We start from the raw sequence: 13,641 nt of genomic DNA on the forward strand, positions 1-13,641 counted from the left end.
CCTTTAAAATGTAAATAAGGTTATTTACACCGCCTTCAGATGCCATCTTGGTGCATGCGAAAAGCTGGTCGGAGTGACGAGGGAATGCGGCGGTATGTGCACGGGGCAGAGATCATCTTCTTCCATTTTGCCTTCTGTGTGTATATTTGTCTGCTTGGTGGAGCTTGACTTCTTGTTCCTTACATATTGTGCAGGGATGTGCAACCATCAGACCGGTGGTTGAGTAATTCGCCTTGGAAAGACAGATTAGCAAGAAGGACAGTCTGTGAGAGGACTTTGGTGTGAAAAGGGACTGGTTACTCTGCAGCATCGTCAGCATCATGCTGTCGGGAGGCTTTTCTTTTCCCTACAGGGATATAATGCATCAGGGCTCAGTGGGAGACATTATGGAAAGGGAAGATCATTTTGTTTCGTTTGACTTTCGAAGCAAGCGGATTCTCCCCACTCCCACTCTCATACTCACAGCTTCACAAGCATCAAGACTGGCTTGGCCAGCATCACTGGTGTGTGATGCAGAGGTCAAGGGATGCTGGCTGCTGAGGCATTACGCCCCTCAGGTTCCTCTTGATTGACAACAAGGAATTCGTTTTTGGACAGACCTGTAATATTCTCTAGGAGACAACAATTATTAAGTTATCTTCTCCCTCAGAGTCTTGCTCCTGCTTCCATTAATCTTAGGCAAAGGCACTGCCTGCTGTGGCCTCATTTGGAGCATCCTCATAGCTACAGACCGTCTTCCTGTTGCGGTAAAGGAAGGGGAATGGTATGTGCAACGTACTGGAACTCTGTTGCTCTCCTGTTGTCATAGCACAGGTCTTCTGCTGCCGTGTCATCTAGGTTGAGGTCTTATCAAAGCACTGGTCAAAGCGCTCTGCCCTGATGTAAAGAGTGTGTTAGCCTGTGTTTAGCAGTTTGACTGCTGTCTGTCATGTCTGTCATGTCTACTTTTTAACGGCTGCCAACGTTCTGCATCGAGTAGAGCTTATTAAGTCGCCTTCTTCTTCTTCCTGAAGCAACTGGGTACAGTATGCAGGAAGATGTTGCCTACTGCCCGTTCCAGGTCGATGTTCCTGGCACATTTATTTTACCTCCTGTGGCACTAGGGTATAGCTATTCCTTTTCTTTGACAGATACTGCAAAATTAACATGCAAAAGCCTCAGCCAGTGACCTAAAATACTGCCTAGACATCATCGGGCTTACCCAGTGCATCACTGTGTCCATTAAATGTGAGACGTACAGGACAATCAATTCCATTCCTAGTCTCTCTTCATCCAACCCAAAGTTTCTGTGGGTTTGGCAGTCAGACGGGCAAGCACTCGCTAATGCCTGCGGAGGTCAGATCCTTGGAGCCGCCAGGTTCTCGGAAGGGCTTAATTTCTCTTTTATCGGCCAAGGACCTTGGCTTGTCTTGCTTTGTGTGTGTGTGGGGGGGGGGGGTTTGTGTGCGTGCACGTGTGCGTGGGTGTGCGTTTTCAGTCCTCTACAGAAGACATGCCTGCTCAGCAGGTTTTGGTGTGACAAGATCTACATGACATTGTTTGCATGTTGTCACACGAGCCCCTTAAAAATACTGCCTTTGTTTTACTCTCGCCTTTAGGTCGTTGCAACCACAGCCCTCCTGGAATTCATCTAAGTCTTACTCAGAGGTGAGAAGCATCTGGCAGGAGTACAGCTGCAGAGCTGCCTTCTGCTACCTTGTGATCTGGAAACAAGTAGCTGGTCAAAACTTCAGCGTAAACCAGCCCAAGTTCCCAAGCTGCTGGTTGCAGCAGCAAGGGTCTGCACGTTCGTTCTTTGTTGTTGGGGTTTTTTTGGTTTTGGTAGTGGGTCTCTCAGAAAAATACAAAGACCGCGTTGTACTTGTGAAGAGTCCGTAGTCTAAGACGTGCAGAGCTATAGGCCTGCGTGCTCCTTTGGGGATTTGCAAGGTCGAGAGCCACACTTCTGCTGGAGCTGCACACTGTACAGTTCCAGCCTGGAGCCCCCTCAAGTGTGTGCTACAGCTAAGTAGGTATTCAATTTGGGTCCCCTTCTCCCCTCCCCCAGGAAAGGCACTTTCCTCAAACTTTATGTGCTGTATCTCTGGGAGAATGAAAAATTTGGTCTACAAACTTTATAAAAGGCCTGCCTCTTTTCTGTTTTTTCAGGATGTTAGAGATGAGGACTCCGACGTAGAAGGAATTCCAGTTGTTCCAGCTGAGGCGGGAAGACTTGCGCTCAGCAAGCCTGCGGGGCCTGGGCAAGGAGAGAGCACCTCGCCGCCCTGGCAGACCAGCTCCCCAGCCATCTGCCATGGGCTGCGCTACGGCAATGCATTCAGCTTTGCTCCGAGAGAGCCTCCCACGTGTTCCCACCATCGGCGCTTGGGCACGTGTCCCTGGCATATTTGCATATCAAAGCCAGTTGGGTGGTTCTGGAGTTTCCCAGCAGCCTTTGCTCCCTCACGCCTCAGCGCTGCCGCTCACGGGTCACAGTGGCCTTGATCACGTTGCCAGGAGCTGCTGGTGTGGTGCTGCACTCCTTGGGCAACCGAGGAGGTGGGAGGTGGTGAGAGGGCCTGCTCTGCGGTTGCGCCTTGGGACCTGGAGCAGCACTTTCACCACTTGTGTTTTCCCTTTGGCATCGCCGACTCAGAGCCTGTGGGCTCTGAGTCATCGTCGTCGCAGCCATGCTGCGTGAGGACGGGAGGACAAACAACCCCCCCAAGAGAGTCCGATTCCAGCTCCCCGAGAGGCACTGGCGCGAGGAGCTGGACTGCGAGAGCCGCGAGGCTGCTGCGGCGCTTTCGGGCGCAGCAGCTCCCTCGTCCTCTTCTGCGCTGCTCTGGGGGGAGCCCAGCCAGCCTGACGAGCACGGCCTGCCCCGCGCGTGGCCAGCTCGGAAGGCAAGGAAGACCTGGCTGAGGGGCCTGTCTTCTCGTCTCTGGCAGCTGGGCAGATGCTCTGCGGGTAAGAAAGTCCTCAGAGCCAGCAGCTCTCCACATGCCGCTGGGGATCCCTCCCTTGGCAGAGCAGGGCAGCCCAGCGGGGAGAGATGGCTGAGGGGCGCTCGGCCTGCCCCAGCCTCCTCGAGCAACATCCTAAGGGCAGGCAGGTGGCTTCCCCAGGAGGTACGCTGCCTGCCTTGAGTCAAGGCCCCTCCGAGGGGCTTCTTGGAGCAGGGAGCCCAGGCAGGGATGGAGGGCCCCTGCCCACAGCAGCCCTGAGACCCTCAGTGCTCCTGCCGGGGCAGCCAGGCACCGGCGCTCATACCTGGGGGTTTTGCACTCCTTCCGTTGCCAGCCAGCCAGTCTTGCTCCAGCAAGAAGAAAGGCAAGAAGGCCCAGAAGCCCATGGAGACCCTTGCTGCCATGTAAGCCATTTCTGTCCAGCTCTCTCCTACAGATCGTTCCCCCTGTTCCTCAGTGGACCCCAGCATGCCCTCGGGCTGGCCAGCCAGCCAGCCGGCACACACATCCTCCCCGCATGGCCCTGCCCAAAGCACACGCGCTGCACTGGGCCCCCATCCAGGCGAGGCACATCACAGCCTGCTCGAGCTCACCTCGAGCTGCCTCTCCTGGCCCTCCTCAGGGCTGAGCCTCAGCTCAGCTCTCCTCCTCCACCCGCACTGCCCACAAGGCCAGGAGAAGCTGGCCTGAGCCCCCCGGCAGTCGGGAGTGCGAGGCAAACTGTGGTGGCCCCAGGGCTGTGCCCGGCACACCAGCCGGCTGCACTTTGGAGGAGGCCTGAGTCTGTCATCTGCACCCTTCTGCTCACTGCCTTGCCCTTCCCGTCGCTGCAGCGTGCCCACGGGCCTTGTGGACGAGCAAGGGGAGAGCAGCACCAGTGCCTCCGGCCCAGTCAGCGGCCAACACCTGGTGAGTGAGGGCAGCCCCCGTCACACAGGTCTCAGCTGGCCCCTGCGGCGACACCCGTGCCCGCCTTGGCAAGCGGCAGAGCCCCCAAGCCCAGGGCACAGGGTCCCCGCTCCCCTCCCGGCCCGGCCCGGCTGCACCCAGCCTTGGCCTGCTGCCTGCTCGCCCTCCTGCCGTTGGCCAGCGGAGGAGAAAGGCAGCAGGCAGCTCAGTCCCAAAGGCAGAGAGCGCCTGGGCAGCAGTTGGGAGGAGCAGCTGTGGAAAGGCTGCCTTCCATGCACGTCCCAAACGCCTCCTGTTGGAGCAGGGGCTGCGCCCGGGAAGCTGCAAGCACCGCCGCAACAGCCCCAGCAGCCCTGGCTTGCCATCTGGCTCTGCCTGCCAGAGCCCCCAGCCTCCCTCGAGATCCATCGCCTCCACACCTTCTCTCCTTCCTCTCTGAGCCCTTGTCTTTCCCGCCCTTGTCCACAAAGGCCGAGGAGAGCCTCGACGCAGGGGTGCCCACAAAGGCCGAGGAGAGCCTCGACGCAGGGGTGCCCAGCCCTGAGGAAAGGGGCATGCCTTGTGGGGAAGACACCGGCGAGACGGGTAAGCCCCGAGCTGCCTGGGTGCCCACGCAACAAGGCTGGCACGACATGGGCATGCAGGGGTGCTGGGCTGAGCCAAGCAGCTGGCAGCAAAGGGCATCCCTTCCTGGACAACCTGGACATAGCCGTGAGAAGGCCTTGGGAGGTAGCGTGGGTGTGGGGTGCCCAGGATGCCTTGGGGAAGCGGTTTCCTGCAGCAGGGTTGACAGAGGTGACAAAAGATGCCCAGGAGAAGAGCCCCAACAGACATGACCCAGGCTGCTGCTGGCAGCGGGCAGTGCCTGCAGGGCGCCAGCACCCGCTGATCCCAGGAGGGATCTGGGGCCTGCTGGGGCAGATGCGCAAGCAGGGATCTGGGGGCTGCCTGCAAGGCAGGCCATGGGCAGACGGGTCAGGAACGGGAAGCCCTGCCGGGACTCAGCAAGGCCATCCTGCCCTGCTGCTGCTGCTGCTGTTTTCCTGGCTCCTCTGGTGCTTTGGGAAACTCCACGGCATTTGCAGCGCGTAGGGGAGGCAACGGCTGTGCTTGGCAGGAGCACCGATCAGTTGGGCTCTCCTCTCCTCCCATCTTCCTCCTCGCCCCCCTGTCACAGAGCAACCCCCTGCAGCAGAAGGCTGTGCCTCGGAGCCAAGCTGCGACGAGGACATAGAGGCGGCCGTCCGATACATCTGCAAATACGTCAAGGACCTGGCCGCCTACATGGACCAAGCCATCGCCCTGGGTAGGCCGCCAGGGCTGGAGGGTGAGGTCTGGTGCACAGCGGGACTGGGCTCCCGCTGACGGCCACAGAGCCAAGCGTGAAGGGAAGGCAGGGTCTTTTGTTGGAAGGGAAGAGCTTTCCGACCTCACTGTGCACGTGGAGAGGGAACAGAGGGTTGGCGGGTGCCCCCTGGCCTGAGCCCCAGGCTGGCAGCCCGCCTGGGCAGTTGACACCAGGCTCTCTGGCTCACCTGGTGCGCAGGACGCGGGACAAAGGCCTTTCTGCCCGCGGCTTTGTCCTTGCCTGCGTGGGGGTGGAAGAGCTCCCCACCGAGGCAAGGAGGGCTGTCCACCGAGGCAAGGAGGGCTGGCAAGAGCAGGCCTGAACGTCTGTGCCTGCTCTTGCTGTCCTTGGGGGTTTTGTCAGAGGGCGCCCCATCAGCAGGCCCAAACCCTTGTGGGCTGCGGTGTCTCTTTTCACCTTGGGCTTTTTCCTTCCAGAAATGGAGCTCGCCAAAGGCCTTCAAGCCTTGGCAAGCGTCTTCAAGAAGACCAGCTCTGCAGAGGTAAGCTGGTGCAGATGCGCAGCTCCCAGAGCTCACCCCACAAACCCCGGTGCCCTGCTCCCTGGGCTCCCACTCCAGCTGCCCGGCAGCGGGCTTGGCCCTGCCAGCTTCTGCAGGCCTCCCGTCTCCCTCCCAGCAGGCTCTTTGCCGCCTGCGCCTGCCAGCTCCCAGCCCAGGCCGGCGCTTTGCTGCTTGCACGCGTGCAAGGCAAGCACGGCTAAGACACCTAGAAACAACCCCTTCCACATGGCCGCCTTGCTGAGAAGACTCTTTTCCTCACTCTTCCTCCACCTTTGAGAAGGTACTTCCCTGGTCTCGCCATGTCGTCGTCACTCGCAGCAACACGTGTTTTCTCGTTTCACAGGCATCCGTGCCAGCGCTGCAGCACGAGGCAGCCACTGAGGAAGGCCCTCGGCAAGGCAATGAAGAGCAAAAGCTGCGCCTTCAGGTAGCAGAGCCGCCCAACACAGGCTCTTGCCCCTAGTCCCACACAAGGCTGCTCATGCGTGTGCCCCGGCATGCACAGTCCTGAGCCAGACAGTGCAGAGGGCCTCTGCTCAGCAGCAAGGACATGCTGGCCACCTCCCTACTCCCGGCGACCACAGGCAGCTCTTGCCACAGCTGCCTTCTCGTTTGTGCTCGGCCTTGCTAGTGCCTCGGCGCAGCTCCCCTTCCACGCGCACCCGGCCACGCGGGTCTCGGGGCTCTCTGGCCGCATGCAGCAGGCAGCCAGGCCTCACGTGCTGCTGTGGGGGCAGAGGGTGGCTCGTGCTGTCATCACCCAGAAGGCAAAGGGCATCTGGTGCCTCTGAAGCTGCAGTGGCTTGCAGGGCAAAATCTGTCTGCGCCCGCTTGTTCTCATTTCCAGCTCCACAGGCCCCGCGGGCTCCGACCGCGACGCCTCGCGGCACGCACCAAGGCAAAGGCAAAGGCAAGCCCCGGCAGCTTCTGGCTCCAGCCACTCTCAGGCTTGGGTTCTTTCTCTCTCCCTCCTTCAGGCACTCGGGCAAACCATCCTCATCGACCAGCAGCTGCTAGAGAGGATGGAGCAGCAGTGGCAGCAGGCCGAAAGGCAGCTGGTAAATAAGCATTCCCCACTCAGGCTGCCTGTGTGCTCCCCGATGCAGCCCCAGCTCGCACAGCCACGTGCACGGCCTTGAGGATGCAGCTCCCCGCTGCTATGCTCGGCCACAGGAGCGGTGCTCTGGCAGCAAAGAGCCTCGGCCAGCTACACCCCCAGCCGGGGGAGGCTCCCGCCAACCAACGTCTCCGAGCTCTTGCTGTCCTCTTCCTCCTTGCTCTTGCCGGGGAAGCCTCAGCTTGGGTCACTTTTTCTCTGGCAGCAAAAGGAAAAGGCCCAGCTGGTGGACCTGCCATGCTGTGAGGAGAACGAGCAGGATGGGCCAGCTGAAGAAGAGCAGCTGGGTGCCCGTTGCACCGCCAGCCCTGAAGGCCTGCGCAGCTGGAGGTCGGAGCTGAGGAGACGGTGAGAGCAGAGCTGCTCCGGGCAGCCGCTGCGCCAGCAGCCTGCTCGGAGCCTGCATACGGAGGCGCTGCCCCCGCCTGGGAAGGGCTGCCTCTCCGTGCCCCAGGGCACGCGCAGCGCTCTCCTGGCGGCCCTGAAGCACCTTCGCTGCCCCCCTTGCTGCCCCGGGATGTCCTTCCTTAGCCCACGCCAGCCTGGGGACGGAGGGGCACTCCTGTCGCTGGCCAAACACTGGTGGCCGCCCCAGGTGCTCTGGAGGGGCTCCCCAGAGCTGCTGGTGGGTGAGCAGCCACCTTGCAAGTGTCGCCTGCCTGGCAGCTGTTGCGGCCCAGGCAGAGCCCAGGGCAAAAGGGCCTCACTTGACATTCCCACCCATGCTCAGCTGGCATGTAGGACAGCCGGCAGAAAGAGTCGGGTCCTTTGTGCTGGAGCTCTTCTGGCAGGCAGGGCTGTCCTGTCCTGGCAGTGCCCGGCGGACATCCCCAACTGATTGCGTTGCACAGTGCTGGCCAGCAGCCCAGGGAGCACAGGGGGAGTGGGCAGAGAGCTCGTCCTGCCCTCTGAGCTCTTCTCCTTTCCTTCTCTCCCTTCTCTCAGCTTGCAGAGCAAATGGCAGCTCCTGCAGCCTGCAGCACTGAGGAGATTTCCTGCCAGGCTGACCCAAAAAGCACGCTAAGCTTTCCTCCCCTCCAGACGTGGTGCACACGCACCAGTTTTCCAGACGCAGCCATGGTCTTCCGGTACAGCCTCGTGGAGACAGACCTATTATCCAAGCGTGCCTGAGTCAAAGGTCTACAAGGCAAAGCAGGTTCTGAAACGGCTGGGGCTTTTAAAGCTATTGTTAGCAGGGGCACAAACCTCCAAAATTACCAACTGACTGCAGAAAAGCATTTTTAAAGCAGCCTTTGATCAAGCTGTTAAAGCCATACAGTACTCACCATGTGGTTGCTCATAGTGAATTGAAAGCCTCTACCGTAGAGCGTTTGAACAGGACATTTCCAACCGAGGAGTGGAGATACGGAGAGCAGGAAACACTTTTTGCTGCCCTGAGGGGTTGTGCGAGTTTATCAAGAGCTGGAAGCACAGCTTGCAGCGACCTGTCAGAGCCCGGCCGTGGCCATGAAGCCTTTCAGCTCGGCGAGGGCTTGGGAAACTGCCCATGGCATGTGTTTCGAATGAGAGACTCTGCTCCCCTGTGCTAAAAGGGAGACCACGTCAGGGTGCCTCCAGCAAAAGCGAGAGCTGAGAAAGGTTGTGAGCAGACTTTGACAGAACGACAGGATGACAGGATGACAGAATGGCCGAGGTTGGAAGGGACCTCTGGAGATCATCTAGGCCAACCCCGCTGCTCAAGCAGGGTCATCTAGAACACGTTGCCCAGGATTGCGTCCGGGTGGGTTTTGAATCTCTCCAGGGAAGGAGACTGCAACCTGTGCTTACCTTCACCAGCCTGCGGTGAAGGCCCTCAGCATCCTGTGGTATATGCTATTTTGGCTCTTGGTCTTCTGCTCTTGATCTGATAGTTCCTCATGCCTTGCCGGAGAAGAAACACACTGCAGGTCTCCTCAGTGCTCAACGCCCAGCGTGCGGCTGCTTGTCGCTGTGCATGTTGGATTCGCTGGTCGGGGCCGTCCCTTCTAGTCCTCCTTTCCTTACAAGCACCTGTTTGTGACTACACCTGTATTTGTACAAAACCTAGAACGCACCACTTAGGATCCAATCTGTATTCCAAGAGGATCCAATCTGTATTCCCTTGGCCAGGAGAAAATCCCTGCCAACAGAAAGCTTTGCCATGCTAGAGGAGTGAGAGGAAAGCTTCCAAATCAGCTGCTTATTCGCTGTCCATCTGTTGCCATAGCCCTGTTGGTCTGCTAGTTAGTAGATGCTGTGCTGTTATGGCCAGGCCGAAGCTTGCCTGCCAGATCTCGACGCCGGAACTTGAATTGGGAATTTCCTTTTGAAGATAGCACCGCTGCCCCACCCAGTGCTGGTGGATAAACAGCGCAGAATTTGCAGCAACTCACTAATGGCTGTGCACAGCATGAAAGGATGCTGAAGGCTGAAGAGAGTGGCTTTGTCTTTCTCCTAGCGAGCAGATGCGTTGACCTTGGAGTAGTGCCCTGGGGGAAGGTAGTCGCGCGTGAAATGAACACGTCAGAGTAGAAATGTTGTGCAGCCCGATGGGCAGAGATCCTTGCTCAGAGCTTGTGCAAGACGGGAGCTTGCTGAAGCTGGGTATAAAGGCAGCAAGAAGCAGAGAGAGAAGCACATACTGAGCGCACAGCAGAGCAGCGCTGTGGCCGGGCACGTGCGTTGCGTCCTGCCTTCCCCAATGGCCTTTGGGCATCGTTTACAGCCAGGAAGAGCGTTAGCGCGCAGGCAAGTGAACGACTGCTCTGCAAGTCTCCTGTTGACTCCGTGTGCTGTACTGCATCGTAAATGCCATGTTTCTGACTCGGAAGAGCAGAGCAGCCTTTCAGAAATGGTTTTTCATTTTGTCTGGCTCCTTAGTTAATGCCTTTGCCACATCGGGAAAGTTACCCCTTAACAGAAGTTTTGAAGAGCCTTTTGCACTCCCAAACTTTTCCAGTGTCTTTTCCTGGGAAGACTACACCCTGGCTGACTGGCAGAGCTTCGTGGGCAGGAGTCGAGACGGAGCCCAACTGCGGAATCTCACAGCCAAAGCCCTGCTCATTGCGGCATACTCCTGTAGCCTCATCTTCTCGCTCTTCGGCAGTGTCCTGGTCTGCCACGTTGCGATCCACAACCAAAGGATGCACTCTGCCACCGGCCTGTTCATCGTGAAGCTGGCCGTAGCTGACATCATGATGACACTTCTCAACACACCTTTTACGCTGGTAAGAGTGGGACAGAGACCCCTGACTATGGACCCATAGCTATGACACATTGGCATAACTGAAGGCTCTGCCTCAGGGTCTTATGACATGAGCCCTCCTCCTCCTCTTTCTCTCATTTGCTCCTGCTGCAGTGCCCTGGCATATGCCCTCTCACCTGCTGTCCCACGCCTTCAATTGCAGTGAGGAAGTTGCGCGGTGCCTCTGTCTCCCAGATTTCCCCGAGCCAGCTGCCCTCTACTGGGAGTATCTAGGCTTAACAACCTTCATTTTGCTCTAGGTCCTGCCGCTTGTCCTCATCTCTGCTGCCTACGTGACAGTGGCCAAGAAACTCGGGCTGCGCCATGTCATGGGGGATGGCACCCCTGAGCAGTACTTTGCCCTTCGCAAAAAGGCGGCGACCACTATCAAGATGCTGATGCTCGGTGCCATCCTCTTTGCGGCCTGCTGGTTTCCCTTAAATTGCTACGTTGTCCTCCTCTCCAGCCAGACCGTGCGCACCAACAGTGCCTGGTACTTCGCCTTTCACTGGTTTGCAATGAGCAGCACCTGCTACAACCCTTTCCTCTATTGCTGGCTCAGTGACAGTTTCCGATCGGAGCTGAAGGCTTTGCTCAACGTATGCAGGGAATCTCCTGGCCCTAGAGAACAGAGGCTTCCTTCCACAGCCCCGTCCTACCGACTAGCTTGGCCACAACACGGCAACTTGAAGAACTTACGTGGCCCCCGTGCCCTTCCATCAGCCTCCAGCCTCCAGCCAGCAAAGACAGACATCTCTTCAGTGGAGCCGACAGTCACTGTGAGATAAATAGTGGCCCTGGGAAAAAGTAGAAGCACTGTACCTAGGTGTGGCTAGAGCTAAAACAGTGCGAAGACGGGGAGTCCTGCACTCCTACTAGTGGCAGTGCCAGCACGCCGGATAAAACCAACAAGCCCAGCTCTGGCAGAGGTAACGGGAAGGAGTTACATCTTTGATGCTGGCTGATAATAAAAGGGAAGGAAGCAAACTCTTGGCAGGAAGGAACTCTTCTTATGTTTGTCAAATGGCCTTTGGCTCTCTTTGCAGGACGGGCTTCTCTGCATCTGTGCCCCTAGGTTATCTGCGTGAAAAACAAGAGAACTGGGGCCTGTTCTTTGCACAGAGGTCAAACCTCGGCTTGTGACTACAGCAAGTGTTGGCAATGCTGTATCGCCCAGGATTTTTCTTCCATCTTCTGGCCATGAATACTCAGAAGGCTTGTCTGAGTCAGACAATAGAGCCAGAGAAAAAGAAAGGACATTCCAAAAGCTGTATCTTGCCTTGCAATGGAAAGAAACTAGTTTCCCTATCCTGTGGCAATGAGTTGGAGCGGCACACGAGGGAGCCCACTTCCACGTTCAACTTGTAGCAGCTAGCGACCAAGTGAGAAAAATCGCCTGGTCTTTCAATGACTGTAGATGAAAAAAGAGAAAGTGTTCTTTGCAATGTCCTGCAATAAATGCACCTTTGTGAAATCGTGCCAAGGCTTGGCAAGGTTTTCACACACAAAAGGGAACACAGCAACTGCCATTTCTTGCAGCTAGCCTCTCCTTCCACACCTCTGCATGTCTCACTTCTTCTGTGTCCCCTTGCTTTTTCTGTCACAGGTGCTGCGAGTAGCGTTAAACTCGGTATGCGTCAGTAGCTTGAATTCAGGATCGTGTTACTGCTTCTGTATTAAGCACCCAGGAGCCAGAGCATTTCGTGTGACTGCTGCGCAGGTGCAAAGCTTTCTTCCTACCTGCTTTGACCTTGTAGGCCAAGTCCCAGTCAATCCCTTGCCATTTGCAATATGTCAGCAGGAGGACCCCAACGTGGAGGGCCCGCGATCCACGCTCCCCAAGCTAACGACAGCACAGCCTGACTCTTTTGCAGCGAATTAGTCTTTGGGAACGTGGACTATCTAACAAAACTGTTACCGTGCACTTAGAAGAGAAAAGCAGCGGCGCGATATTTTTAGAGCCGCACCAACCTTGGATGTAGTTTAAACTGCTCTAAATGAAAACAATTCCTTGTTTCAGGTGCTCAAGATGTAGCCCATGTGAGCAATATCAGTTTTAGGTTGATACAGGAAAGCAGGTGAAAGAAGCCGGGACCTAAGCCCATTTCTGCTCCGGAAGAAAGAGAGGTGCAGGAGTGTTGGAAAAGGCCCCTTCCAGCAGCGTGGGAAGTTAGCCCGTCCCTTCCAAAATCTTTCCCGTGAACATTATCCTCTCATGTTTCCCCTCGCCTCTTCCTTCCTTGTAATCATGCAGCTCTGACTTAATTTCAGAGTCCCTCGTAACCCTGCAGCCATCCTCGCCACTTTTGAACCCTTTTAACTTCTCTCTTGGGTACGTCAGTGTTTCCCCAAGGGAAGGGAAAAGGTGCGTGTCCATATATGTGCAAGGGCTGAAGCAACAACATAGCGGCTGCGTTTGGGTCCCTCTGTCCAAAGAAAAACTGTCCGTGCTTACATGCAGTTTACAGGAGCAAGTGCTCACTCGGTGGCAGTAAAGGGGAGGGCTGAGAGAGCTGAAGAGAAAGCTCTCTCTCAGAGAGGGAGGGAGTGTATGACAGGGGCAGGCAGCAGGATGGGGATTGGGACACAGAGACAGGACACATGGAAAAGTGGTGACACGAGGAAAGGAGATATCTGGAGCCTATGCTGTCATCGTCCCACCTTACCCTTGTCACAGAGGTTGTGAATTTTGAGCCTAACCACGGTGATGATGGCATACTTGTTGTTTTGTACTTATTAATAAAAACCTTGAATTAACAACAACAGAGTTTTACTCGTAATGTGATCTTCTACTGTGATCCTTCAGAGCATTTTCGCTCCTGTGAAGGAACATGCGGTGCTCATGGCGCCAGCCAGATGAGCACTCCAGTGGGGTCTCTCATGTCGGCATCACCTGCTGGCTGCGAAGGGCTGAGTGAGCTCACGCCTCGGTCACTCCCACTCAGAAAACTAATGCAAGGAATTTCCAAAATACGACTCTGCTGCTCTCAAGTCCATCACAGCGGTGAGGAATAGATCTTCCTTTGCATTCTGGATGCATCTCTCTGTGCTTTAAGTCCTTTCTTTGTTTCTGCTTCCGTTTCTTCCTTCCTTCCTTTCTTTCCCTTCCAGTACACGTGGTGCAGTTGCTCTCAAGCATGTGCCCATGTGACGCCTAGAAGAGCTTCTGGGACGGGAGTCTCGTATTTAGCTTTGTGTGGGACCAAGGGATTCTGGTGTGGACTCAGGTAGGATGTTCTTTCTGAAGCTGAAGGGAGCCTTTTGCCATCTAAGGGAATATGCTCTGTCTTTGGGTGCAGTTATCATCCTCTGAGTAAGCACATATGGAGAATCTTGCCAGAACGCCAATACACAAAACCCTCGGAGGTCCAGGCACCCACGTGCTTGCTCCAGCTAGCTCGGAGCAGGGCTCCCGCAGGCATAACCCTGGATCCTGTCCCCCAGCGCTGACCGCAGAAAACCTCTCTCCTCCCAGTTCCGCCCCATGCCCCACCGGATCCAGGCAGAGAGGAAGAATGACAAGTCCAGTGAAGTACAGGCGACCAGAGAGATGGACCTGCTACAGAGAGAAGA

General features: G+C 56.6%; 1 pseudogene; it reads left to right on the plus strand.

The window, feature by feature from the left end:
• The first annotated feature begins 6,893 nt into the window (after positions 1–6,893).
• On the plus strand, positions 6,894–12,825 carry LOC138065618 (G-protein coupled receptor 83-like; annotated as a pseudogene).
• The last annotated feature ends 816 nt before the right edge of the window (positions 12,826–13,641 follow it).

Source organism: Struthio camelus, chromosome 1 (genome assembly GCF_040807025.1).
Source record: "Struthio camelus isolate bStrCam1 chromosome 1, bStrCam1.hap1, whole genome shotgun sequence".
In the NCBI taxonomy this organism is placed as follows: domain Eukaryota; kingdom Metazoa; phylum Chordata; class Aves; order Struthioniformes; family Struthionidae; genus Struthio; species Struthio camelus.